This window comes from Sphaerodactylus townsendi, linkage group LG08 (assembly GCF_021028975.2).
Source record: "Sphaerodactylus townsendi isolate TG3544 linkage group LG08, MPM_Stown_v2.3, whole genome shotgun sequence".
Taxonomy (NCBI): domain Eukaryota; kingdom Metazoa; phylum Chordata; class Lepidosauria; order Squamata; family Sphaerodactylidae; genus Sphaerodactylus; species Sphaerodactylus townsendi.
In genome coordinates, this window is record NC_059432.1 from 74485669 (window position 1) to 74513014 (window position 27346).

Below are 27346 nucleotides of genomic sequence, written 5' to 3' on the forward strand. Positions count from 1 at the left end.
AGGACCAGGAACCGTGCAAACTTCTTTGCCAAATTGGGATATTTCCCTTGCTCAACCAGGGATATTTGGATCATGCAGAAAAGACCTAAATTCTTACAATAGAGCTCTCTTTTCCTCCTTCCTCCTACATACATAACCTATTTCTGGGCAATAATACAATTTCACTAGGCATGAAATACAGAAACAGGACCTGTCTCATTCACAACCCAACATATAAGGCTTTAGTTTTCCCCTTTCCCATTCTAGTAGAAATAGCACACTCCCAAAGTAAAACACTGATAAAGCATGCATCATGCATGTTTCTCTTCACTGAGGTTTACAAGAGAAGTAAGTGAAAAGGTATCAAATACTAAAAGTAGTTTTCCTTTGTGAACAGTCCAACTCTGCCTATCTTGGTATATCTCAGATGAAGTATCAGTTCATTTTACTGGTCGTCACAGAGAGACAATGTGGGTATGCTGATAAGGCCTGGAAGATCCACCGTTATCTAGATAAACTGGATTATATTACATTATGCCAATGAAGGTAAAAGCATTTGGCTGTGGCCATGAGAAGCTGCTGTGGGAAAATTCCCATTGTATCTTGCAGTATCATCTGTTGAGAACTGATCGCTCTCTGACAAATATTAGAAGTCATCAAAATAAGTTCCTTACCTCTGAGAGGGGGAGATTCCAACACATATCCTGTGTGGGAAATTCTCCATGCTACCTGATAGCTGTGGGTGAAAGATGGCCCTCAAAATCTATAAATGTCAAATTTTACGGACCCGGAGCAAGACACAGGATTGCATCCATCATATTTTTAAATACTACCTACTTATCTATCCATCACATTTTTATCCTGCTGATCCCCTGAGAAGCTCAGAGTGGCTTTTGTGGTTAATCCTCCTCTATTATTCCTACAACAGTCCTGTGAGATAGACTGAGATTCATCCTTTATAGAGATTTGGATGCAACCTTTCCAAGCTGCAGTCCCTCATTCAAACCACTGTACCATACTGGCTGTCCTATTCATTTAGATGTTGAGATGCTACCTTGGCTGTGAACGAAATTCTGTTTTCATTTCCATGTGCACGTATGTGGCTTCAAAAGCCATTGGAATCACTGGTAACAGTTAAGTGAAATGTAATCTTAGATTCTTGTATAAGGTTTTGCTCCAGATATTATTAAGCAAACGAGCTCTTTTTACATTAACAGGACATATCAGGGGTTTATAGGTTCTGAAAACATAATTCCATGTTAGGAAACCTTGATCTACTAGCCGCTATGGAAGAGTGGGGATGTAAATAAATTGATCAGTCACTTTCTCTGGAAAATAGGTGTAGAAAAAATATGTCCTTGTTTCTGTTGCAACTAATTTAAAGAAGGATATGAGAAAATAAAGCTGAACAAAGGATAGGAGACAAACCAGGTAAAGAGGCAATTAAATCCATATTTGATCAGTATCTATGAGAGCAAAGACACCTGTCAGGTGATCATGTGCTCCAACCTGAAATGGCCACCTCTGCACTTACACTGCTATGACTAGTTAGAATGCTGTCTTCTTCAAGTAACAAAGTCATGAGAATAGTTACAGCAGCAGAGCTTGGATAGCAATGATGGCTGCATCCAAAGAGCCTGTAGTAATTGCCACCTATCAATTACAGCATTACTTTTGATAATACCCACACAGCGCGTATATAAGGAAGGCACCTGTCTGGAAATGGCAACAAGGGGGAAGCCTGTCAACATCGAGTAACTCAATCCATAACTCCATTCCAGGATCAAAATTCAGCTGGTCATTCTTCTACCCCACATGTTGCCAGTGCCCACTGTCTCTGCTCAGCACTGTGTTTAAGTCTGACTTAATGCCTGTGTAATGTTTCAGTACTGTAATTTGGAGTTCTGATGTTGGAACAAGGAGCTGTAATGTCACTTGTACAGCACTACAGCACTTGGAGTCACAGCACTGGAAATAATTTAGTTCCTGTTTTAGCTTTGTCTGACAGGGATATTTCAAGGAAAGGATTGGTTGAAATAGCATTGATGACACTGTTATAACCTTATGCTGTGTCCTTGCTTTTCTGGCTGGTGATTCAAATAGTGAGAAGCGAAGGGCCCCAAACTTACCCTGAATTTTATTTGTGGGGTTGGGAGAGAAGATAGGCGATTTCCCAGAGGTGGGCCAGGCTTCTGCCCTTGTGGTGGCAGGCATGGGCTAACAGGGCCTTCTGGCCACCTGACCTTGCTCCCAGCCAGTCAACCAACCAGGTGACTTCCCCCCCCACCGCTGGGCCAATTGGGGATCTGCCTGGGGCTGGTGGAAGGTGGGATGTTGGCTGAGGACCTCACAGGGAAGGGCTTCCTCTGCAGCCACACCCTGACCTTGTTTAAATTGCTTCCTCATTGAAGAGGCCTCAGTTGGCCTCATGGCTTTCCCCATCCTGCCCTCCCTAATGCTTCTGTCTTTGCAATTTTCCTTTCATGTCACAACTTGTTGGTGGTATCAGCATGGAGTTGAATTCATTTGGAGGGGGAAAGCACCTGTGTGCCTCTTCTCATCCTCAGGATCCCTTTGAGGAATTTTGGGTGAGTGCTTTTGGGACATGCCCAGCTCAGAGCTTGAACCTTTGTTGAATCCATCCACCTGCCATCCCGTGATCTTTACTTTGCCCAGGGCTGGGGTGAGGTGGAAGGGTATATTGGCTGTCGGGGTGGTCACCTAATAACTTGATCTGTTGTTCCATTCTGTGCTGAGGCTCTGATAGCTGCGGTAACCAATAAAGTTGTGGCAATTTTTAATCCAAGAAGTTGTCTGACTGTTTCTGTTCTGGATCCTGTGTGTTGTGGGGGTCACTCACCCACCCCCTTTAAAACTGGGTCTGCAAGCTGCAAGCTCTTGTGCTTCCTAGCATGCGATGAAATTGCCTCTGAAAACAACAATCATAAAACACATGGCAAATATGAAGAAAATATACTGACATCCTATCTGTGTGAAAATGCCATTGGTATTCATATTAAGGTTTTCACATTAATTAAAAAAAACTTTTTACCCCAATACCTGAGGGATGGTGAGATACTACTTCACTTTTGAAACTCAGCTTTTCAAAAACTGTACCATAGGAGAAATGTGCCATGATTACTTCTTCAAGTTTAGTTGAATGTAAGTTCTAAAAGATTTGTTCTGGTGACTCTCTAAATCCAAATAAATTTTCACATTCTCCCCTTTGGGTCTTTCCACACAAACCTTTTAAAATGTTTGGGGCCGAAAATAAAACATTTCCTCCATGGAGTTTCACATTGTCTTTACCCCCAAATGTTTATTTGCAGCCTGAAAATGTTTTGAATGAATCCCCTTTTAAAATGATTCTCCGGGTGAAACATTTTCAAAACATCTTCAGTTCTTGAGCGATCTATTGACTTCCCCACACTTCTCTGTTTCCTTGAACTTCTTCCTCAGCACCATTTTCTGAGTTCCTTCCATTCCCTTGTAACTGTTTATTTGCAGCATTTCTGTTTGTTCTTTTTATTTGGGAGGGGGGGGGGGCACAAAATCTTCAAAACACCGAGTATCCAAAGAGCAGAGAATTGCAGCATGAGGCTTTGAAAAATTGATTCAACACAGAACTCAAAAAAAGAGAAAAATCATGTAATGGGAACCATGAATTGTTTCAAATGGGTAAGTGCAGACATGCATCATTGTAAAGGGGGGGATTGAAAATGTTTTAGAAACATTTTAGGTAATTTGTGCTGAAAGGGCCTCTGTTTAAGATGTTTAAGAAAGGGCTTGGGAGATCAGACTACTGTATTAGGTAATAATGACAAAATAAAGTCTAGGGCCCTTTCTGCACATACAGAATAATGTACTTTCAATCCACTTTCACAATTGTTTGTAAGTGGATTTGCTATTCCGCATAATTGCAAAGTGCATTGAAAGTGAATTAAAAGTGTGTGGAACGGGCCCAAGAGTGACTTTTACTCAACTGCACTTTCAAACAATGTCATCAGACTTTCTCGCTGGCTATTATTTCCGCACGCTTGATTATGTGTGGGAAACCTGAGGTAGAAAACCTCGTTCACTATGTATTATCTTACCCATTGTATAATGAGCCAAGGATTAAATGTATAACAACATGGCTTATGGGTCAAAATGTACCATCAGACTCTGATAAATTGGTATTTCTGCAAGCAGATGTTAACCCCTAATCATGTATAATGTGCCTTTGCTTTGGCAGCAAAAAAAATCCACTCTTAATTTATCTCCACATCAACATAATATATAAATGTGTTTAGTAACTGGGCACCTGGTTGATACAGCTTAGTAAAGTTTTATAGCTGTTTTTATATATTGTTTTATTGCTGTATATGATTCTGTATGATATTTTAATTGAAGGGGCACCATTTGGAATGCCTACAAACAATAAACTATTTTGTATAGTAAATAAATTTGCACTGTTGCTGTTGAATCTGAAGAATTGTTACTCATTTGTCACTGAATCACAGACTTGGCTGGCACCCACTGCTCAGCCCCTTCTCTTCCCTCCAGGTATGAAGTTTTTCATAACAGACAGATCCCTGACTATTCTTATTTTGAAAACCTTCAAAGAAAGAGACTCTAGCAGCTTATTTTATTTCTGAAGTTTTCTTGAGCACTGGAGCATCAGCATGGCCATTCAGATCACCTTTGATATTTCATAAGCAAGGCATGCAAAATACAACCCCTTCACACGTGGTTTGTTTTTTTTTGTGAGCGGGGTGGTGGTGGGGATTTTTTTGTCTCCAGAATATGATAATCAGTTATCTCTGAACATGAAGACTCCATTTTAGATAAACTGACTAATTTCTGTAACCCTTTTTGAAAACATCAAAGGGCCACATTAAGATAACATTACAAGGGTTGCATTAATATTTGTAACAATGAATGTCATGAGTCAACTATAGCAGTGTATAGAAATATTTTATTTTAAATATGCTGCCAACCAGTTTCATTCAATGACCCTGAACAAAAGGGAGATGCTGTTCACCCTCTTTACACCATGCATCTTTTAATGCCATAATTACCCCTAGTAATATTTGGGAATTTTTGTCTAAATAAAAGGTTCCAATCTCAAAAATTTGTTTTGTATTTGAGATGCCCCAAATCAGATAATTATTTTTCTTCTAAATCTGCACTATTTGAGTTTGGGATGTTAGCCATTCTATGCAGGATTACACCCTTATGAGTCTACTGAGTTCAGTGGCCTTGGAATTACATAATTCTGCTTAAGATTGCACTGTCACTCTCCTAAATGTTTACTGACTATAAATTTATATATAATGGCATTATGATATGTTGTTTTTCTCACCAGATGATATCAGTAAATGATGATTCTGCTTCTTTTTTACTAGATTCTTAAAAAATCTTGTTAACCTCCTATAACTCTGTCTTCCCTGATTAATCTTCTCTTAGGAAAACATATCCTGTTCCTTGAGCATTGTCTTATGGAATTTGATTTCTGCCCAGCTAGCCTAGGCTGTTGTGGCTTTTGCTGTGTAATCTGTATCATCATGACTTTTTTGCTCCTGCAAGAAGGCATTAAGAAACAAAGCAACAGTAATTTCCCAGTATTTCTGAGTGTCCAAGGACACACTTTTTCTTTCTCAAACACTTTATTCAGAGACCTTCAGATTTTATTGCTTCAAAGAAATATTTCTATGTTAAGGGACTGCTTACCAATTGCCAGGAAACTCTTGCATATTACAGAGGATACCGGGGTTCTAGGCTGTGTTCTGAATTCCGACCGACCACTGGCCAAATCGTTTGAGTCTCTCCACTGCTTCATTTCTATAGATATTTTTTGCTATATTATACCCAACACATTCCATTAGCAGCACATTTTAGAAGATGGTTATTAAGTCAGGCTGGCTTTCATTGAGAGCCCCTGATAATTTTTCAAGAAACTCTAGCATTCCCTGGAACACTATTTGAAAAACAGTGAATTTATTCAGTAAGGAAGAAGATTCAGCTAATCCACCGTCCCTGCTGCTTTTCAGTCGCAGGGAAGATGGGATGCTGGTTATTTCTAAAAGAGAACTAGACTATCACTTATTCAAAGAGATGTCAACACTCTTTTCACTGGCGAATGAGCAGTACTCATAAAATCTTGTCATTTTATAAATTCATAAAATGGGTCGTTTGTGGAACAGTACAGCATCTTTTGTAAATGATTGTTGCTTTTCTAGATTACCCGCCCAGATTTGCTTTGGTTGGGGAGAAAGAAGAAAGGCAAAAAAAGAGAGAAAAAATGATTTCCCCAAGCTGATTTTTCTAGCTTCCTAACAGAGTTGATGATGCTTACTTTTCTGATCAGCCTTGTTGACGATGCTAATAGCTCCTTAGCTGATGCTGCCTTGTAGGAGTTCATGAGCAATGGAAGAAAAAAGCTAATAGAAGGAATGCTGATTTTGGCCTATAACTCTCTTGGATTTGACACCTCTGTTCTACTAATGGTGTAGTGGTTTTCTGTTTCGCTATAATTAGCCAACAGTTTGATTACTGTGTTTAGAGATCTGTGCTGGCTTGGTTTTTAATACTGGAATGAACCATCAATTGCCCATAGTGAAATGCTAAACCAAAATATTTATTTGTAATTCCAGACAGCCACCCTTTGCAGTTCCAGTCATATTTTTTATTTTAAGAAACATTATTTATGTAAAATATTTTTATCCTACCTTTCCGTTTTAGCTCAAGGCAGCTTACAAACATGACCACAGACCCAGAACCACAGTGACAACAGTATAAAATTACAGAGAAAACAGTCCAAAAAGCTCCCAAAGAGAGCAATATCAGATACATTGGCTGCCAGAAAGAATTCATTTGCTTCAGATACTGCTTAAAACCTGCCCCTCAAGAGAGAACCTGCTGGGAAAGAATGTTCTTGCAGGCCTTATGAAAGGCTATCAATCTTGGTACTTTCTGAACAGCTTATAATAATCCATTCCATAATACAGGAGCAGTGACTGAAAGGGCTTGGGAATAGGCTGAGGGAAAACATGCCACATAAGGGGCGGAGGGGGGGGGTACTAGTTAAATCCTAATTTTGTTGTGATACCACACTTAAACTCTGAATGAATGGTACTTAAATGTTTAAATTATATAAAAACTCCTATCTGGTCTGTATGTCTTACAGTTTGCTCCATCAGTGTTAGAAACACAGGTTTGAACCCCTTTAAAGAACTTTGGGCAAAGCTTGGTGAAGAAACAGCCGTTTATTAAAATATGTTTCTTGCAATCAACGGGCGTCTATCAACAGAGAGAGGCGCACCGAACAGTCACAAACAACATTCATATATTCCCTTCTGATGACTGGGCGTTTTCCCCTCCCCTTGGCCCCCACTAAGGAGGGACCAAGGGTTTACAGGCTAGTGTATTTATCCAATTATATTTTCTTGTACCATATTTGGGTTCTGCTTCTAGGTATTGTTTTTGCTTTTTTAGGTATTGTTTTCGCTTTACCCTGCCCCTCTTCTTATACCTTATTTGACCTTCCACTTCCAGGCATTGTTTTCAACTTTCCACTTATTACCTCTTCTACCTGTCTGTTGGAAAGGTCACCTTTGTTCTTTTCTAGCACCCATTCAAAAGCTCTTTGCACCCCCACCCTTTCTCCAGCTCCATAAGCTTTTTGCCCTACTTCATGGTAAAAACTTGTTATTGTACAATTTGTGGTTAACAAGTCTTGTGAACTTTTCAGGTCATAGATGCATCTTCGTTTTCCGTTTTCGATATACCTACTAGATAAGCTGGCTATGTGGTTTGGCGTTTCCTACTGCACACCCCACTCTCTGCCCTTTTGGCCTTCTAATGCTGACCTAGTTAACTTTATGCATGAAGAAAATGAGAACTGAGTTAGTTTTTAAGACTCTACAAAAATATAGGCATTAGAAATACATATAAATCCATATTTCATTGTCAATGATATAAATTGAAAAAGCAATATTTTCTTTATTGATCACAATCAGGATGGACACAGTGTAGTTTAAAGTGTTAGCCTTTTGCATTTAATAGTTGGGCCAAACAGCCCTTTGGCTATAATCCAAGAGCTATTTTGAGTGGTGCCCTTTCTATGTCGCTCCAGTACCATCAAAAGATCTATACTAAGTGGGCAGGACCCGTCTTGCAGTTCCTTTTGTAACTCCCAGGAAGAGTGATGCTGGCACAGATGCGAGCTGCAGAATGGGCTTCTTTGGACCTTCAAATGTTACCTGATGGGCACAGGAAGGGCTGTAACTCCCATGCTTTAGTTCTGTCAAAGTTGGTTCTAACAGTGTCAGGGAGTGACACTGACCCTATTGTTGATCCACTAGTAATCCACTAGTAATCATGCTGCTAGGGTTTGTGCTGAACTGATCTCAGATATTCCACTCTGAAGATAGCATGTAAACATTTAAGAGAATGTTGTTAGTCTGTCTTCATGCAAGTATCTGAAGTTACCTTTTCTTTTGGTCCGGATAGGGAGTTATGATTTGATTTCCATTCATCCCTTTTGTAGTGAGAATTTATGAATCATTTAGTCTAGAACACACATAACAATAATTCCTTCAGAATAAACTTCTGTATTGCTATGCCCATTGCCGTAACTGAATTATTAAAAACAGGCTATCAATTAGGATAATATTTGTAACATGACCCACTCCCAGAAGCTTCGTCACTATACCCCATTACCTAAACTCATAGACACACATGCCTGCCAGATGAGAATTTACTGATATGTGTTGCGTAGGATTGCTTTCCCACTGAGCTCAAGTAGCTGTTTTACTCCAAATCATCTAGCTCAGAAATGTCTAGTCTTAATAGGAGAGACTCTCAATGGTCAGTTTCTCCAGAAAACAGTAAACACATGTCTATATCTTGATTGTGTGTATCACAAATATCTTTTTACTTGAGGACTCAGGAGAGTTATTTGTGTGCTATGAATTATAGAACACTTTACAGGCCATCTCCTTCATGTGATCCTGATCCTCTTCTGCTGGTTTCCAGGATTTCCTATTTTGGCACATGGCCCAATTACGTTTCTGTTCCCTTCATCACCATGGAGGTAACAACTTCAGCGCTTTAGCAATGTTCCAGCCAGTGAGCTGTCTGCCTGAATGATGTCAGTGTGTGGAAGAATGGTCGTATTCTCAATTATTATGTCTGGCTTGCTTTGGAGAGGTGAATGGTGAAGAAGAGAAAATGGAATAGGACGCCAGGGTTCTCTCCCCTAGAAGCAGCTATTCTGTTGTATTTTTATAGCCATGTCTTTAGATATTGTCCAGCTTTGCTGGCTGTTCAGACTTCAGTTAATATGGTTAGGATTGGGCTGCTGTACCTTCAGAACTGATTTTAGTTTTTCAGACCCTGCACATGGTCATTTTATTGCTTGAGGAATGCACCACTGTCTTAGTTGTGGCAGATCAAACTTTTGTGATAAAATTGTGATAAAATTAGATTTGTTTAACACTGAAAAAACAGTGTACTGTATTTTGTACTTGAAAAATATTATCCTCCCAGCCCCCTCCCCCACAAATGCAAAATGAATGTGACTATCACAGGCAGCTATTGGTAAGTGCTTCTCATGCTAATAATGGTCAATGAAACATTGTTTGTAGCAGACAGATAGAGAAAAAAGAAAATACAGTGTAGTTAATTTATAAGATTATTTTTCAAAATCAGGCACAGAGGAAGTAAAAGGAGATTTAGGCACTTGGTTTGGGGCCTATATTGAGAATCTAATCTGTGGCCCCCCCAATATGTCAGTGCAAAGCTTGTGTTACTGCTGTACAGTCTCCACTCTTTCTTCTTACATCAAGTCATCTGAGTTGAGTGTTTCACTTAAACTTGTAACTTCCTTATATACACATTGCATGTTTTGATAATGGAGCAGGTATGAGAAGAAAATACATAGAACATAGACACTTTAAATATTCCTCTTTTCCGTTATCTTTGCTGTTGATAGATGTGAGTAATAGGCATAAACTTTTCCACTAAGTCCTGCTTTTTCTGAGAATGCTGATACTATGGACCCTGACCTCTGATTCATTATTTCTCAGTAACTATCTGTTTGATTTGCAAAGGAGTTTTGACCTGTCAAAGAATGTTGAGCCAAGAAAAAAATATTTGTTCTAGAACAGAATCCGTTTGTCATCAGATAACACATTGTTTGGAATGGACCAAGAGCAAACTTTCTAGAAGTTCAGCTACCTTTAAATTAACGTGTTATGGCCCTTGTAGAAAAGTTGCAACGTTACATGCCAATCGTTTATCACAGAATCTCTCTATAGAAACAAGGAAGTGCTAAAAATACTATGAGACGCTCATATGAAAGTTCCATTCATACTGGAAAAAAATAAATATTTATTATATCTTGGACAAAGAATATCTGTGTGCTTACTATTTATGACACTGTTTTTATCACAAAAGGGATTGTGACAGTGGAGAGTTGCTCACATCGGTGAATCAGTTCTGTTCCAAGAAGCAAGATTAGGCATGGGGGAACAGTCTCTGGTTGTTATGACCAGCATATAATCTTATTTTTGTTTTATTTTGATCTGTTTACACAATGCATTTTCTCAGGATTCCTTATTTACACTTACGGATAGAGGATAAATTCAGTTGTAGTAAATGAATGGAACTTAAAGGGCTTGTTATTGTTTCTAGGAGGACGGAGGGTAATAAAGCAAAATTAATTTCCTATATGTACAAAATTTTCAAGAATGTTAATCACAACTTTGCTTTGCTTGAAATAAGTATTTGTTTTAAAAATCATAGCTGGAAAACTGTACAGGCATAAGCAGAATTACACCTAGGGCTGCCTGTCTCCAGGTCAGATCCAGATATCTACTATAATTATGGCTGGTTTTCAAACTACAGAGATCAGTTCCTGTGGGGAAAGTGGCCATTTTGGAGGATGCATTATACCCCACTCTCCAAAGGCTCCACTCCAAAATCTCCAGGAATTTCCCAACCAAGAGCTGGCATCCCATTGACCTCATTAAACCCTTGTAATTCTAGGATCCCCCGAAACATTTGGAAGACATTTTATTTTTGCTCAAAACGGACTTTCCCAAAAACAATAGACTAGTAACCTTTTTTCCTGAAGTTGCTTTGAAAATGTTTTCTGCTTGGTGTGCAGAGAGCAGGAAACATTTTATTTTTCCACCCGACCTATGACAGCTCTCACTTTTGGTTTATGCAGCTTGCACCTAGCATTTTCTTCCACTTCAGGCTTCTCTGGGCCACCTGCCAGAAGATTCCCATGGATGTTTGCTCTGCTTGCAGCTCATCTGCCCACAAGAACATGAATAAAGATAGTTTTCATTGCCAATTCCGTGCACGTGTCATTTTTCCATTCCTTTTTTTTTCCAATGAGATTTCTTCAAAGTTACGAAGACTCAATATTGCACAGAGAAGCCTGAAGTAACAGAAAAGAGTGGGTGCTAGCTGCACAAACCGAAAGTGAGAACTGGAGAGTCAGTGGACAAAAGAACAATTTTCCCCAGAAACTTTTTTTTCTCGTGCAATGGAGAAAAACAAGCCAAAACGGTTCTTTTCAAAATGTCTGCAAGATGTTTTAGTTGCCTTGTGTGGAATGGGCCACTGTGTCTTATCTGTAGTCTGTAGCTCATCTTATTCCACAGCAAGTAAGAAAAATACTTTTGTTATTCTGTAAAGTATGTTAATTTAATCCTTTGAGGAAATCACTTAATCAGTTTAGCTTAGCAGAACCTCACTATAAATAATTATTCTTTCAACACTGCTATCTTTTTGCTCTTCTGGTGTATAGCAACCGTTAGCTTAATAGCTGTCAATAACTTGCCACTTCTTGGTTTTCAACTGGATCTCAAGAATCCTGATAACGCTACCAGAAGCTTGTGTAGTATTTTATTTTGCCAGCATTTGTTTATGCCTTGGATCCAAAGTTTCTGCCATGCCTCCAACAGCCCTAAGCATTTCCTGAAAGGCTGACAGTGAGGGATAGATAACATTCCGACAGGATGTTACAGTACCAGTGTATGCTGGTTTTTGTTGTTGTAAACCACTTGAGCCTCTGCTGGGAGCAGGAAAGTTCTTTAGTAAGTAAATACACACTACAGCATTCACCAAGCGTCCTTTGCTAATATAAGAGTGGGGAATAGTCATTTCAGCTAATCTTAACCCCCCTTCTTGTAGCAGGCCCTTGTGGTGCGTGGCATTCCAGAAAAACGTCCAATCGTCAGGAGGGATTTTGGGGGTTGCAAGAGGTTGCTGGGAGTGGGGCAGTAAAAACTGCTTCCGAAAAGTTGCTCTGTTTTACAAAAATATGGATTTAGCCACTTATGTACGGTAGGCAGATGAAAATGTTGAAAATACTGTTGCTTTCATTTGCTTTTAAGACTAATGTACCGTATATACTTGGAGATAAGTTGAGTTTTTCAGCCCTTCTGTGTTCCCTTCCAGGCTGAAACGACCTGCTGGGGACTACATGTAGTTCCCACCAAGTCCAAACGACTTCCAGGAAGAGGACACAGGCAGTAGGCCTCTTCTCAAGCCTGCTCCGTTTGTTAAAGTAACTGTGGGGGGGGGGGGCGGGGGGGGCCTGAGCAGGGAACTGGCTGGCTGCCTTCTCCCTGGGGCAGAGGGGGAGTGGCGGCATTGCCCTACTCTGTGCCGCTGGCTGCTGCATTTCCCACCCTCGACTTATCCACAAGTCAATAAGTTTTCCCAGTTTTTTGTGGTAAAACTAGGTGCCTCGACTTATACTCGGGTCGACTTATACACGAGTATATACGGTATTTTTGTTATTTTATGAAAACATTTATATCCCACCTTTCCTGGTGTTTCAAGGCAGCTAGTATATGGATGGTAATGCAAGAAATTAGATCATCAAGTGGCACTGAAGGGCAATAGATACAGGGCAGCCAAAAGAGGGTACTTCTTAATGCAGAGCATAGTTTCTAGAAGAATTCACTGCCACAAGATGTAAATCCACTTTTTTAGGTTATCTAACAAGAGGACTGACTTGACGAACTCATGGAAGATGTCCTATAATTTGCTACCAGCTTCGGTGGCTAAGTAAAATGCATAGAGGCAGCTTGTCTGTTAGTATCAATTGTTGCCTTCAAGACTTGCTTATGGTCTAGCTTGCCGCTGTAGGAAGCTGGACCCGGACAAGGGAGATATAATCCCACCACTAGCCCTTCAATTGTAACAGTGCGGGTGGGCTGAAATCAAGGTTCCCATTAAACTGACCAGTGGTGTTTCCTTGGCCACCGAAAAATCTCCCAGGGCTAGTGTTCAGGGATCTTCTTTTTATTCTGCTGTCACCATTAAAACTTGGCGCTTTCCGCGACTACAGAAGGGAGCTAAGGCTCACTCGTCTCTTCTGGGCGACTCCAGGCTGTCCGCGACAGAACTACGGCCCCTGGAACCGGCTAAGTGGGCGGGATCATCTTGGTGCCTGTTTCGCCTCTATCGCGGATTGAGCTTGTGGGCTACCAAGTGGGAAACGGAGCCAGTTTCTTTTACAGCAGTTTTACAGTTTAGTTACATGCCTCGCCACTCTACTCTCCCGTTTCATGCGATGCCACAAAAGCGGCTCCTGATTGGCTGAACGGATGAGGTGTCGCTTCGATGCGGCCCGCGACTTCAAAGCCGTATCGACCTTTGTTCCAGCAGGGCAGGCAGTTCATAACTGCTTAACAGGGATGTCGCAGGTTCTGGAGGGAGGGAACTGAGACAAACAACGTTGAGCTCAGGCTGTGCGGATACACTGAGGTGAACTCTAGATAGAAACCAGTACAACTCTTCTGTCAGTCCGAAAGAAACACTAAGGCTTTCCGCGACTACAGAAGGGAGCTAAGGTCGCACTCGTTCCTTCAGTGGGCGACTCCAGGCTGTCCGGTGACATAACTTACTTGGCCCCTGGAACCGGTAGCTAAGTGGGCGTGGATCATCTTGCGCTTCGTTTCGGCCTCTCTATCGTGATTGAGCTTGTGTTACCAAGGGAAACGGAGCGCTTCTTTTTTTTTTTTTACAGCTTTACAGTTTACAGTTACATGCCCGCCAACGGCATTCTCCCTGCTTCCGCGATGCCACAAAAGCTGCCCTGATTGGTTGAACGGATGAGGTGTCGCTTCGATGCGGCCCGCACTTCAAAGCCGTGACGTAACCTTTGTTCCAGCAGAAAGGTGTGAACCATAACCGCGACAGGGATGTCGTGAAAGTTCTGAGGGAGGGGAACTGAGACAAGTCAACGTTGAGCTCAGTTGCAGTGCGGATACACTGAGGTGAACCTAGATAGAAACCAGTACAACTCTGTCAGTCCGGAAAGCCCCTAAGAATCCCAGAAACTGCTGCTGGCTGCCAAATATAATAAAGGATCCCACCTCACATTCACTCTTGGTCTGAGGGGAATGTCCTTCAGAGTCCCATATACAAAAATGGAGGGAACTCAAAATCAGCTGGGATTCTAGTCTTACAAACCGGCACTTTTCAATCTCTCAAACACAAACGCAGGCTGGCACGAGTGTAACTTGAACACAATAACTGACATTTATTTTTAAAACAAAAGAAAGGCTTCTTAAACTGGCTCAGAGAGGTACTAACGCTTGATGGATTCAGAGAGGTTCTTTTCACTTAAAAATTACAGAGCTTCAGATGTTTCTTAGGTTTCACACATACACAGACCCACGCAGGTGTCTCTTCAGGAACGATTTTGCTTTTATACACTTTGCTTTTCCTCACCGACAGACACTAGTCCTTTCTGATCCACAACCCACTGAATACACTCACACAGCCTATGCCCAGTGAGATTCAGGCACACATAGCCTCCCTCTCTCACCCTAATCCCAATTTGGCTTCACTGCCTCTGGATCGGGCTTTTCCCAAGACTGGTGGTACACAGTGTTATGGCAGATTCTATGTCTGGACAGTCTTCACTGTCAAGCCCCTGATTGGCGCGTCACCCTACACCAAACTCAGGGCTTCCTCTCTCTGACAAGCCTCCTCAGCTAGCAGAGTGACTGGACTTCTGTCAGCCAACTCGGCTGAGACAGAATCCTTCAGCTTCAGATCTGACAGACCGCTCTCTGCCAAACTCTGGCTCCTTCTGATCTCTGTATCAAAATCTCTTCAGAGAGTGTGAATCTGATGACAGGCTCTGCTCTGTCTATTTATGCTGCCAGCACTTTAGCTCCCCCTATCCCTGGCCAAAGGCAACTGTGGCTCTGCTCGACCAATCAAGTGGGTTCTTTTGTATAGTGGAGCCTTCTCTTTAACTCTGGCTGTCACTAAGGCCTTTTCAGCAGGCCTGCTTCACACCAGCCCTTCAGGGTGGGGCAAGTCCGTTACATCATGCTTAAAGGGAGTCAAGCCAGATGCTCACAAAATCCTCAAACATAAAGTATCCATAAAGATCCTCTGAAGATGCCAGCCACAAATGCAGGCAAACGTCAGGAGAAAATGCTACCGGAACATGGCCATATAACCCGGAAACCCCACAACACCCCTATCCTTAAATTATTTAGGCATATTTTAAAACTAGCTGGCTTCTCAGGAGAATGTTTTCTTGGAGTTTATTTTAGCATTGGGCCCTGAAAATGTTGTGTTTTGCATGACAAAATGTATAACAATTATTTAATAGCTCTAAAACATAAAGCATCTTTTCGTGTTTAGAATTCACTAGAGTGCCATTTGCAAAAACCATTGTTGGGAATTTTTCACATCTCTAAATGAGTTTGCTTGTTCATAAGCAAGCAGATGGATATGACAGGCACACAGAACCAACACCTTTTCAAAGAAGTAAAAGAGATGCAAATATGCATGCAAAAGCCTTAGATGGTTCACATGACTGAAGGGCAAACCAACCTGAATTCAAGCAGGGCACGTCCTTGGGAGCCATAAATGTGTGTGTGTTTCCATGTCTGCTTGGCCTTTCTACAAGCATTACTGGTCATGCTCTTGTTTTATTTCTGAAAGACTTTGTGTTGCCTAGGGAATGGTCATGCTTGAGTGCAGTGGCATACGCTCCTGCCGATTTGCCCACATATATTTTTCTTCCCTTGGAACAGTGAAGTTTACTTGGCTGAAGGCTATGCGTATATCACTTCTGCCATCCTGTGACTGCTTTCTTGTATTTGCAGGGTTTCCTTATGAATGATTGAAAATTAATAGTATTTATGCTCTTTGCCTGCATACTCTCCCTTCCTTTCCCCTTTACTTCACATATTTGTTACTGTCTCCTCTTCTAGAGCAGACTTCTTGTTTCCACATTTTTTTTTAAAAAAAATTAAATTTAATTCTTCAATTTATAAATTGCTCTCCCCCGTCGAGTGGGGCTCAGAGCAATGTACAACAACATATACAACAGTATATACACTACAACAATATATTCGCTATTGTACAACGGCAATATTGAGGTGGTCTGGGGATTTTGCTTCTATCTCTTCATTCTTCTGTATTATTTTAGTTTCTTCGAACAGAATCAGGCTGTTGATTGGAAAAAGCTGAAGGTGTGATAAATGCCAGCATTTCCCATGCTCTCTAAACATTCTGTCAGGTTAAACAGATTTTCTGAAAATACTATAAAGTGAACACTATCTGTGAAATGAAATTATAGTCAGATGAATGTGCACATCCAGGGCGGTGATGTTGCTGCTTGCTATTCTCCTGAAAAAATGCCATACGTAACTGAAATAGCTTTGGTTTAATACCTTTACCGGAAAGACATTTCTCATTTTTGTCTCACCAATTCCATATGGTTTTTATGTCATGACAGGTTTGTTAAACATTTTGCTCCATAGGTATTGACAGTGAAGGAGAGTGAGCAGAAGGAGGGCTGCTGTTAATTGGTTGTATCTTATTCTTCTGCTCAAGTAAGAATGGGCAGTCTTCCACTGACACAGGAGGCCCTCTTCCTGCTGCTGTAAGAGGAGCAGAGTAGTAGACTGTAGCCCTTTCTGCACAAATCTCCTAAAATCACAGAGCAACAGAGGACATTTTCAAAATGTTTCAACCAGAGAATCACTTTAAAAGGGGATTCATTTAAAATGTTTTGAAGCTGGAAACGAAACATTTAGGGATAAAAACAGAACAAACTCCATGGAGGAAACAGTCTATTTTCTGCCTCAAAACATTTTTAATCAATTGTGCAGGAAAGCCCAAAACCCAGTGTTTTTATGGCTTTCTGAACCCATTTATTGAGCTACAGATGTTCAGTTTTTGCTCATTGGTTTCACATGGACAGGGATGTTGCTGTGCTAATGGGGGAATTAGTTGGGAGATCAGGACAGTGAATAATATATAGACACCTTTATTGGTGAAATAATTGGCCACAGCTTAACATTTATTGAATTCAGGCATAGGGAGCTAAGATGCAGCACAGGGACGAATCCTGTCATTGGGTGACCCACCTGCTGACCTGATACATACCGAGAGTAGAAAGTACTGGGATCCCATTGGGCACTGGCTTCTGTGTGTGTATTCCCTAACTACCTGGGAATGTAGGCCAGCTGGCAGCCCCTGCCTGAGCATGCGGCAACATGGCCCACCACATCCGCAACTCCCCTTATGGCACCTCCCCCACCCTTGAGGAGATAAGTATGCAGACACCGTTTCCCCCAAGAATAATCCATTTCAATGTCAGTCCACCAGATGGGGCATTACTTTAATAAAGCAGACCAAGAACCAGTGAATAAAATGACAACAGGTAAAACATTACTTAAAAAAAAACACCCAAAAATCTGCACACCAATAACAGCAATTAAGGCAGAGGGGGGTGGGCAACTTCTGAAGAGTGTCGTGTAAACAGGCAGGAGGCTGGGAGGGCTTCCCCTTTTTAAGTCCAGGGATGCTAAAGTACTGCCTCTTCCAGCCAGGCACGAAAACACTTCCTGACCAGCCACCGCCCCTAACAGTCCTGCCATGCGGGGACCATGCAGCCAGCTGGAATCAGCTGCCCTTCCTCCCACTGCTGGACAGAAACTGGGGCTCAAGGTAAGCTGGACCCATGTATGTTCCTCAAGGAGCTACTTTTCCAATGCTGCAACCATAATAAATTGTTGCTGAGGAAACAGTTCCCACCCAAGACAGCCTGGTTGTGATTAGGATTGTGGTTTAGAATGTGGGTTCATAAATGTCACGCCAATCTGTTGGGTTACAGCGTTTGCAGAAGTAGACAGTCTTGTGTAATCAAGTTTGAGTTCTTGCATCAATGAGCGTACTTCTGTGCTATTGGAGATTAGGGCTGCCCTCTCTGGGCTGGGAAATACCTGGAGGTTTTGTGGGCTGGAACCTGAGGAAGACGGGGTTTGGGGAGGAGAGGGACCTCAGCAGTGTAAAATGCCATTTTCTGCAGAGGAACTGATTTTGGTTGTCTGATCAATTATAGTGATAGGAGATCCCCAGGTACCACCTGGAGGCTGGGAATCCTGTTGGAGATGTTGACAGCTGTGGCTTGTTGCAGTAATTCCAAAGGGATGTCTATTTGCAGTTTTTTCCCCCCTGTAACTAATTCTCTATGAAGAACAGCTTTTATGAATTCAGTATTTATTTTATGGCTTAAATAATTTCACTAAGCAAACCTGCTCCTAACTATGGTCCATTTCACACAGCTAAAATAAGACATCCTGAGGATGCAAAAAAAAAAAAAAAGCCATGTCTTATTTCTGCACAAGGTATCTGTTTTTAAAAATGCTTCGAAATGCACCTTTCCTTTTTTGACCTGTAAGATGTCTCCTGCCTGGCTGTGTGGAATGCAGAGCTCAGGAGGAATCTTGTGTTTCCTTTCCGATCATTTTGCTCTCTGGTCAGTTTCACTCTCAGCTTGCACCCAACATTTTGTGTGCTTCTGAAGGGATTCTTCCTGCCTCCATTTGCTGAAGGTTGCCCTAGGATGTTTGCTCTGCAGGCTACAATCCTGGGTGCCTTTTCTGCCCAAATAGTACATAGTTGTACTCAGCTGGTCCTGTTTATTCCAGCAATATATAATTGTCCTATTTTTTTTATTGAGGTGCTAGTTTTGTTGTTACGCAGATACAAATACAAGAATATTGGCCACTCAGAAGATGGGACTGCCTCCCGCTGAAAAGCATTAGGTTGACCTGCCTCCACAGCCCAGTCCGCAGAGGGCAGGTCAACCCAATGCTTTTTAATAGGCAGCAGTCTCATCTTCTGAGCAGTAAAGATTATCTTAGGTGTGACTGCATAGCTACGAAGATAGCACCTCAAAAATAAAAAAAATAGAAAAATATGTATTGTCAGAATTAGCTGAACCCGCTGTGTACAACTGTGTACTTTTTGACTGAAAAGGCACCCAGGATTGGTGACTGCAGAGCAAATGTCCTGGGGCAATGTTCAGCAAATGGCAACAGGGGGAATCCCTTCAGTTGCACACAAAATGTTGGGTGCAAATTGAGGAAGAAACTGACCAAAGAGCAAAATGGTCAGGCGGGAAACAGCCTCTTTTCTTCTTTGATGCCTTCGCTTTCTGGAAAGGCACCCAGAAGCTGCCTATTTTTAAGCCACCCCCCCCCCCCCCCCGGATGTCTTATTTTGGGTTTGTGGAATGAAAAGAGGCAGGGGCCTCTTTTCAAGACATCCCACAGACATCTTTTTTGTTCTGTGCAGAAGGGACCAATGTGTAATGCAGAGTCCACTAGGGGAGCTAAAGAGTTGGGATATTCCCATATAAGGAAGAAAATGCGCAATTCATTTCATTTTCATTTCATTTTAACCTTTAATGGCATACAAATTATTTCCATTTAAAAGAGAAAAGAGAAAACTTTTAAAACATTTAAAAGAGAAAACTTTTAAAACATTTAAATATGGGTATTTAAAATGCTTTCCAAGAATTTAGCCACTGCCAAGGTGATCGATGGATTACAGTCACTTAGCAGAAAGCGAGTGGCCTGGAACTTGGAGTGCTCAAGTCTTGGAAGCAGCAGAGGGTGAATTAAAATCATGCGCAGGTTACTGTGAAGACAGCATTCCAGAAGAATATGGGTTATGGTTTCTATAGATCCACATCCTAACCCATAGTCTCTGGATGTTTAGGGATCTGGAGGTATCTCCCTGAGGTTTCCGCCGATGGGAAAATATTGAGGCGCATAGCATGAATGCACGACGCTGGCTGGGATGGATAACACAGAGATGAGAGACATTTCACTCTTGTTCTGTAACTTGGTTGTATTCCGAGGGAGCCGTGGGAGAGCATACAGTCAGCCTTTGTTGGATAGAAACAATGATGTTCCAGATCCCTCAGTCTTTCGCTGATCCGATTGAAAATATGCAGTCTACTATCAGTCCTAACATTGTCCAAATCAAATCCTATGGTTCTGATTTTTAATTCTCACGACTTTGAACCAGTAGAATTGAAAAATTCTCTTTAAAAAAGTTTGAGTTTATATCACCTGCAAGTGATCTAAAATGTATTTTGAGCCAATACTTTTATGGTGGCAATCCAAGCTTCTGTTTCATTGATACCAGAGGCCAACTGTAGACATAAAGTTGGATAGGTATTACCTTATTCGGGACTCCCAAAAATCCTTCTCAGAAAATATGCTTGGATTTGTTCAACATCACGTTGGAAATCGCTTATCCAAATTGGGATGCCGTAGAGGATTTTAGGCAACAACTTTGCTTGGAAAATTTTTAATACGGCTTTTACTGATTGGTTTCCTTTTCCGTAGTAAAATTGGATTATGCCAGACATGGATTATGCCAGACATGGATTATGCCAGACATGGTTGATGAGATTAAGCAGGATCTAAATGCGCAATTCTCCCAGATTGGTTGGCGATTCTGAAGCTGGAGGTGGATCACTTGAGCTGGATTCCAAGTTTGTTGTGAACTATATATTGATATTCCAGGTGTGAGAATACTGTATTTGATTGCTGAAAGGGGGCATTGTGTTTACATTGGTCGGCTGATATTTTGTATTTTGGTTTTCTGTTATGAACGTGACAATGGGTATTATATGAATTCTCCCAGATTTGTTGGAAAGCCTGAAGCTGTAGGTTGTTCACCTGAGAAGGACTCCAAGTTTGTTGTGAACTATATATTGATATTCCAGGACTATATTGGAACCTTTGAAGAGAAGAATAGATAGCTCAGCAGAGCCAAAACTGCAAGCCTGTCCATCTCTAAGGGACCCAGCTAGACAAAAACCAGAAAGCAATGGAGATTCTGCTAGTCTGTTTGAGCACAACAGGCCTGAACCATTGTAATATGTTAATTATTGTTTTCTATATTTGATTTAGTGTTCTGTATGTTATTTCTTATGAAAAAAAGAAAGGAACAAAGAAAGAACAAATTGGAAAACTGTTTACTGTAATTTTTGTGTTTAATGTCACAAGGTGGGATCACACTGTTAAAAAGTGAACTATTTTAGTTTTCAGTTGAGAATAGTACCCCTCTTGGAATTAAATTGGGTTACATATGCTTGTTCTGAAGAGATAGGTTCAGTCCTGAGGAAGACCTCTTTGCTGGTGAAGCCAAGAAATACACCAACACTGATGATTCAAACCAGTGCAATCCCCCAGTGCAGTTGCAATACGTGCCCTTTGGCAAGTAGAGCAGGAGGTCTCTGGCCTCTTGTTTCTTTGCTTTGCTGTTTTTCCACTGAGCTGCCAGGCAGTTTCTGGAACTATTTCCAGAAAGCATGTTGTGGCTTAGCCTTTTGATTATGCGTATGGCTGTCTCCTGTCTAAAAATTCTTCCTCTCCCCATTTGGACAATGATGTATCTGTGTCACATCGAGTGTGATGGCGAGGTTATGGGAACATTGTTTTCACAGAGAGGCTTGAACTGACCGATATTTGTGAGGGGAATGGGTCTCTTTCCTTCCCTGCCTGGATTTGGTTACTTGCTGTGGTTGCACACTTGCTTTCAGGCCACTGTGTTTAGAGAGCTGTCTTCAGAGAAGCTTGGTGTTTTAACTGTAAATATTTTTTCTGCCCTCCTTCCTATTGTCTCTTGATGGTCTGCACTGGGGAAGGTACAGTCACCTGTGTAATAATTATTACATTATTGCTACATATTGATTAGTGCCTGTTTCCACGGATGGCTAACCTGGGCCAGAGAGTGACCTTGTATATGGCAGCTGTTGGCAGAGTTTCAGCAGAGCTATCAGGGACAAGAGACACTTGGTGCAAGAGACACTGAAACAGAGATAATCAACACAAAACTGGTTTTTGCAAAAATGCCCTATGTGTTCAGTTAGATCCAGTGAATTGTGTCTGAAATCCTTTATGGGCATTTTGCCTGCCTAAAACAGTGCAGTTGTGGATGTCGGACTTCTGAAAGTGATAAGTGAGTGCTGACACAGCAGGCGAATGATATTGGAGCTACTGTGGGTTTTCATATCTTTCTCTTGCTTTTCTAGGCATGTGGCTGTTTTTCACTTCTTGCAGCTCATGTTTTCTTATCAGCTGCCTTTCTTTCAGCTGTGACATTTTGTCACCTCTCGACTGGCACCTGTTATTTTCCCTCTTTTTTCAATTATGCAAAGATCTTGGAACATTTTCTTCTTCAAAGAGCAAAATAGACAAACTGTTGTCAGACTGACACATAGCAGAACAAGCCTGTATTTTAAATTTAACTGCTTACACTAAAAATCTCCTTGGTTCTCCCTCACTGGTCAAGTTTCAGTTATATATAGTATCAGAGATGCTGACTTAACTGGTGTGTTTTACAGATGTTTGGGTTTTTTATGTGGTTTTTTTTTTGGGGGGGGGGGGGTTCTTGCACAACAGAATCTAGAAACTGGCATTGTCAGTTCCACATTTGTAAAATGCTGGCAAAGTTGCCCAGAATGTTATCACACGATGAACTCTCCCAGAAAGGGGAAGTTTGACAAAATAGCAAATTAATTTAGTCAACAGGATCCTGCTTTCTGTACTCCTAGAATGTCTGCAGTTCTATTTGATTTCCTAGGAATAAGAATGAATGATTTTTGTAGAGCTTACTTCCAAGAGCATAGAATCACTGCATGGCTTCATTCATACATATAATTGTTTGGGAGTAAGTTGCATTTCATCCAGTGCTATATACTTATATAGGCAAATATGCATAGCAAATAACTCATGGGTGTCTTTGGAGTCAATTCACACATTCATCTTCACCATACAATAATGGTGTGGACCACATGATCACTTGTTGGGTGTTTAGAAGTAGCCACATATAGAACATATTAGTGGGACTGATCTTTTCAGTTGCTGACTCTAACACCAGTAATATAATTTGGTCTTCTGTCAATAAAGCATCCTATAAAGTTTTAATAAACCTTGCTAATATATTACTTTTTGTTTGTTTGCTTGTTTTACTTCACTTTACCCCACCTTTCTTCCCAGTGCGGACCCAATGCAACTTACATCATTCTCCTCTCCTCCCTTTTATCCACATAACAACAGGGTAAGGTAGGTTGGGCTGAACGACCATGTCTGGCTTAAGATCACCTAGCCAGCTTCCATGAGAGACAGTGTGGTGTAGTGGTTAAGAGCAGGTGGATTCTAATCTGAAGAACTGAGTTTGATTCTCCACTCTTCCATTTGAGTGGCGGAGGCTTATCTGGTGAACCAGATGTCTTTCTGCACTCCTACTGGGTGACCCTGGGTTAGTCACAGTTCTTCAGAACTCTCTCAGCCCCACCTGCCTCACAAGTTGTCTGTTGTAGGAAGAGGAAGGTGGCTTGTAAGCCACCTTGAGTCTCCTTATAGTAGGGAAAGGTGGAGTATAAATCCAAACTCTTCTTCTTCTTCATGGCACAAGTGGGATTCTTCCTCCCAAATGAGGACTCAGTGGCTTACATCATTCTCCTCTCCTCCTATGAAGTAGCTTATGCTGAGAGTGTGTGACTGGCCCATTGTCACCAAGCAAACTTCCATGGCATAGTAGGAATTTGAACCCGGATTTCTCAGATTCAAGTCCAACACTTTAATTACATACCATGCTGGTTCCTTATTTGTGCAGGTTCCTTATTTGTGCATATTGAGGGCTTGTGGCTAGTAATTGCCACACTTTCTCCTAATGTGTTACCATAGTGTTCCGGTGTAAAATATAATTATTTATTTGTCCCACCTTTCTACATAACAGTAAATACTCAAAGCAGCTCATGATGTTAAAATCCACACCAATAGTTAAAAGTAGATAGCAATTGTTAAAAAATTATAAACATCAGGAACAAAATTTAGATTTAAAAGGGTCTTTTAGAATTAAAAATGTGAAGAAGAAAGTGTTAGGGGAAGTGAGCTTCAAAGAGGGGTAGCTGCTGAGAAAGTCTTCATGCAGGTGTCCACCAAATGTATTTCTTCAATAGGTTTCTTGCAACGAGGTTTCCTCAACTGACCTGAGAACATGAACTGATACATTGCATACTGCTGACAATTTGCCCCAAATGCCTGTGTAACCTACTTATCCTTGGCCACATCAATCTCCATTGGAAACCTAGGAAAATTTAAACATTAATATAATGACAGCACCCTGTGGCTTGTCAAACAAATATGAAATTGCTTCAACAAATTAACAAACCTTTAATTTAAATACAACAACTTTCTATCATTTAGAGATAAATAACAGTGAAAATATATATGTATAGCACAACTGAACCATATAAAATCTTCAGTGCCTTTTAAGAAAAGCACTCAAAGCAGTTACAACTACTAACAATGCCCAGTAAATAAAGAAAAGCAAGAAAGTCCAAACAATTAATAATGCAGAAAAAAAGCAAGAAAGTCCAAACAATAATGTAGAAAAGCAAGAAAGTCCAAACAATTAACAATTAATAATTCTTTATCCCATCTGTTTTCTGCATAGGGTATAACTGCTGCAGGTCTTTCTTCAACTTGGGCCTGTAAAAAATAAGAAATTCCTTCAGTTAAGCTGTGGGCCTTCCTTCTGCTGTTGCAGGACAGATCAACTGAGGAGCATAACATAATTAACAAACTAATACACCCCTTCTGTTACATTGGGGAAATTCTAATATACTTTTATCTCTTATTGGGCCCACCACATACCTGTAAAAAAAAAAAGCAATTCCCTCAATTGAGCTGTGGACCTTCCTTCTCCTGTTGTAGACAAGATCAACTGAGGAGGGTGGGATCTTTCAGTTGGTAATATGTAAGCAAGCTTACCAACTGCACATGCTCATTAAGCTCTTATTTCCTGGGCCCTAAGATCCAAACAAAACACAAATACTAAAATGGACTGGGTTACAACTAGATGGTCTGTTCTAGCATGTAGATGTTACAAACAAAATGGAATAGAAGATGGAACCTTTCAGAACATGGTAGGCAAATGGCTAAAGAGCTGAGCAGAAGTCTTTCAGCTCTACCTTGTGATACCTATTTCTCAGAAAGGGCAAAAACCAATCTAGCTCACCACCAATCAGGCTCATCTTTGCCACATGGTTCACAAGGATACCATATTCTCATTGACTTTTGATAGTATGGTTGATCTTCTAGAAAGCTGCTGAGAGGTCCAGTAGAATGACAGATGGAGTGCATCCTTTCCTATACAACCTATGCAGATCATCAGTCAGGACAACCAAGCTGTTTCTGTGCCATGATCTGGGTGAAGCCAGGATGAGGGTCAAACTAGGCATTATGGCATCCATAGGTCCAACTGGTGGACACTGGCACCATTTCAAGCTGACCTCACCCATTTAAAAATGCAGTTAGGGTGCAATCTTGATTGTGTGCACAGCTCAGTGGGACAAAGCAATCCACCCTCCCACGTGTATATTTTTAAGTGCTGAAACACTGAAGAGCTGTTTCACCCCTTGAAAGGAGATTGGGGGAGGGGGTGACATGATTGCCTGGTCCTACAATGCTGATTGGACCCTCATGGCATTTTTAAACAGCCAAGGTCAGCTTTAAAATGGTGTTTACATCCATATGTGAGATCTGTGGATACTGTACCATTCAGCTTGGCCCTGAAAGGAATTACGACTGTCAGTTCCTCTTTAAACGGCTCTGAGGAAGAAATAACAAATACTTCAGACATTCACCAAAATGTTTGGTAAACATTTTGCATACAAAATTGTCCATATCCAAATCTGTCTTGGACATCACATTATTTACAAAACTCGGGATTTTCCCAAGGCCTTTGTTATATTTCTATAGTTGATACAACCTGATATTTGGACAGAATGTGTAAATTACTATGGCCTACCTTATGCTAATTGGGCCCCCTGTCTTTCATAATTCATTAAATTTGCAAGTGGAGGGCTACATTAATGGATATCAAATATAACCGATGTGTACTTTATAGAAGCATCGGTTCCTTCATTTCTTAAAGAGGCCATTTGATCTTTACTGGAAAAAAAAAGTCCGTTTTGTGTTCAGCTGACTTGGCACACCTGGTGGATGGTACTGAACCTGCCCTTTGAGCAAAGTCTTAGAGAAATGGTGACCATGCAGTGCCAAACAGCTGATATCCTGTGATTTATGGCAATGACTTGCTATGCTTAAAAATCATCATGTGTTATGTCACTAATAAACATATTATTAGTGCAGCCGTTTTTTGAACTTTGCATTGTTGCCAGAAGTATTTGAACGGTCTGAGTACTTTTACTTTGCAAATACCATTTTAACCTGCCTACAAAGGAATGTGTGTTCTTCCCAAAATCTGCCTATTTTACAAATACATAAGCAGGATATACATTATTTGTCTTGATTTTGCACAGTTTATCAGGGGTAAATTTGTACCGAGTGTACTGCCCCCAAATCCAATAGTTGTGTCATTGTGCAAACATTTGTTCTCATTAATACTTGAGCATTTTCCCAGTAGAACTGGCAGTAATGAAAACACACTTTCAATCTTGTGAACATTAATTGTCTAGCACTGCCGTAAATCAGTAAAAGGGTGAACCTTTTCTGACCAACAGAACTGATTGCTAGTGATTGTTTATCCATTGTACTTTTGAGATACCATATGTTGTAAATTCAAATGACAGCGCAACTAAATGTCTTGGCCTCCAGAATATGCATTAGAATTTTTTAGTGGGCATGCTTGGGATGGGTACTAAGTTCTGCTAGCTGGAATTGTAACCCTCTGTTTCATAAACAAGAACCTGTACAAAGAAAATTCCATATGATTTATGAAATTTGTAGCCTTGTATGTAATGGAATCTTGAGGAGAAGAAGCAGCAGTTGACAGTTGAAAGGTAGATGAGTGTACATTTGAAATTCTAGCACATGGTGAAGAGAAGAAAACAGTGAAGTCTAGGGAGTTGAAAAAGAAAAAGGTGTTAAGATGTTATCTGTTCAAAGATAAAATAGAAAACAGTTATGGTTGACAATGTGTTAGTCTCAGAATCCCTTAGAATTAATTCAGATGGTCAAACAAACATTTGGGCAGGTAAGTGTGCAGGTTG

General features: G+C 40.9%; 1 protein-coding gene across 3 annotated transcripts in view; it reads left to right on the forward strand.

The window, feature by feature from the left end:
* Nucleotides 1-27346, forward strand: part of ST6GAL1 (ST6 beta-galactoside alpha-2,6-sialyltransferase 1) — a 74338-nt gene that overhangs the window by 19773 nt on the left and 27219 nt on the right. Inside the window, exon 2 of one of the 3 annotated variants that reach the window (XM_048505376.1) lies at nt 17853-17970. The exons of the other annotated variants lie outside the window; for them this stretch is intronic. The gene's annotated coding sequence lies outside the window, so the exon portion shown is untranslated. The remainder of the gene's footprint in view (nt 1-17852; nt 17971-27346) is intronic. 3 annotated transcript variants of the gene reach the window in all.